The 2,460-nt window shown below is 38.5% G+C and overlaps 1 non-coding gene across 1 annotated transcript; it reads left to right on the top strand.

Annotated features, from left to right (window-relative positions):
- The first annotated feature begins 416 nt into the window (after window positions 1–416).
- Window positions 417–554, top strand: LOC114816784. The gene has a single exon (XR_003764592.1). It is a non-coding gene; the product is annotated as a small nucleolar RNA SNORA7 (small nucleolar RNA).
- The last annotated feature ends 1,906 nt before the right edge of the window (window positions 555–2,460 follow it).

The raw sequence follows: 2,460 nt of genomic DNA, 5'->3' as shown, positions 1-2,460 counted from the left end.
CTTTCTGAATATTGGACTTAACATTCCTTGGGGATGCTGTAAAGTAATCTGAAACAAATGAGTCTGTGACCTAAAACATTTTAAAGACTTATTGAACTGTACATTTGCTGAATGGGTTTTTAATCAAAATTTTGTATCTAGGTTTTAAGTGGACAGGCTTATCTAGCTTGTGATTAAAAAAATTAGTAAAAGTTCTCCCTTCTGTATAGTATAATTAAGGGTTAACAGTATGATTTAGTAATATTTATTTAGCATGTAGTAAAAATGCATAGTATTTTTCACTTTATAGACCCCATTTCAGCTGATTCTATCACTGAATTTCAGTATATTTATGCTGGTTTTCTCCCACGTCCACATGAAAGTATATTCCAACTCAGATAAATAAACCAAACCTTTAAGCCTTGTAAAAGAGCTTGGCCCTCTCAGGGTCACACCTGGAGAGTTTCCAGTAGTCTACCAGTCTTGACTACAGGAGGGAGAGTCAAGCAGAAGCATATCCATTCCATTTCTAGCTTAATCAGTACCTAGCAAGTGGAAGGCAAGCTACTACAAGTCAAAACTCCCCTGTGCTGGGCAGCAGCGGCAGGGGAGAGTGTCGAGGATGGAGACTCAAAGTGACTGCACGGAAGGAGGCAGTGGTAAACCACTTCTTTATTTTTACCAAGAAAATCTGGATCCATTACCAGAACGACTGCAGATAGACATGGAGCATTCTGAGAGAAGATGTGTCCATGGCATTGCTGTGGATCAGAGATGACTTGACAGCATAAGAAAACGACACAAAAGAGCTAGAATTCTTCATCTTAGCTTGTCAACCTCTATTGTAGTAAGAATAGCTTTGCTTTCAATGTTAAGCACCTCTAGAAATTCTCAATAGAAGGTATATTTTTTACAGAATGTTTTATGCCTATGACCAATCATTTGTGATACTGAGAAGATCGCTAACTCATCACTAGCAATACAGGGAATAGTATTTTATCTTCTTTTGATCTCGAGAACAGTATATCTTCTTCTCTAGCAGAGAAGCAGTGTGGCCTAGTAGAAAGAGTACGGGCCCGTGGAGCCAGAGGATCTGTGTTCTAATCCCAGCTGTGCCACTTATCTGCTGTCTGATCTTGGGCAAGTCACTCAACTTTTCTGAGTCTCAGTTTCCTCATCTGGAAATGATGATTCAATACCTGTTTTCCCTCCTATTTAGTCTGTGAGTCTCATGTGGGATAGGGACTGTGTCTGACCTGATTTTCTCCTATGTACCCTGTTCTTAGAACAGTGCTTAACATATGGTAAGCCCTTAACAAATATCATCATCATCATCATCATCATCATCATCATCATCATCATCCTCATAGCTTTCTTGGTTTAAGGGATTGGGAGAGGGGAACTCTATCAGAATCCTAAAGTTGAAAGGAACATCCTTAGGTCATCTAGTCCACCTACTTGCCTCACAGCAGATGACTGGCTAAATTGTCTGAGACAGAGAATTGTCTTTTTTTTATTTTTATTTTAGGGGAATGGAAAATCCACAACCTCTGTTTCAAGGTTTGATCATATCACTGTAAGGATAAAGGAGGAAAGCTTCTGCCTTAGAAAATGACATTAATTTGACATTTTAGTTTATAATCAAGAGGGTCAGGTATTTTTTCCTCTTGACCAATATGGGCATCTCCTTAAAACCAATCAAATGAAACTTAATTGAGAGATGTTGTCCAGTACATATAGATTTTGGAATTCTTAGATTCAACTGGCCTGTCAGGACTAAACATTTCTCACTTGACTCCTCATAACTGTGCAGAGACTATAGACAGCTTTTCAAAAGAGCTTCATATCTTAATATAGAATTTCAAAGATAGTTTGTGCCTTTTAACAGGAAGAAAAGAGACCATTACTATTTCCATAATGAATAGCTGCAATTCAATTGATGAACAGTGTTTACACTCCGTAACTCAGGCTTGCAGTTCTTACTGTATTAATCATAAGTTTTATACATCTTAGCAAGGGGACAAAACTCATTTTATGTTTAAATATGAAATATCATATTAATAAACTAGATTTTGATTTCTGTGAGCTTTAAATGGTAACACAAAGGAAATGTTATCCTGGAAGTAGTCTCACCCAGGGGTGTCCTGAATGGAGCAAAACACTCCCAGTGACCTTGGGAAACAGCTTGGCCTAGTGGAATGAGCACAGGCCTGAGAAACAGAGAACCTAGATTCTAATTCTGGCTCTGCCACTTACCTTCTGTCTCCTTGGGCAACTCATTTAACTTCTCTGCCTGGGTTCCTTATCTTTAAAATAGGGATTTAGACCGTGAGCCCCATATGGAACAGTACCATATGCTATTTTACTCTCCCAATTGCTCAGTACAGTGCTTTGCACACAGTAAGCGTTCAATAAATACAATTGAAAGAATGAATGAAAGGGACCGTGTCTGACCTGATTATTTTGTATCCACCCCAGAAC

The sequence above is a fragment of the Ornithorhynchus anatinus genome, chromosome 14, assembly GCF_004115215.2.
Source record: "Ornithorhynchus anatinus isolate Pmale09 chromosome 14, mOrnAna1.pri.v4, whole genome shotgun sequence".
Classification (NCBI taxonomy): Eukaryota; Metazoa; Chordata; class Mammalia; order Monotremata; family Ornithorhynchidae; genus Ornithorhynchus; species Ornithorhynchus anatinus.
This window is presented reverse-complemented; position numbering and strand designations above follow the sequence as displayed.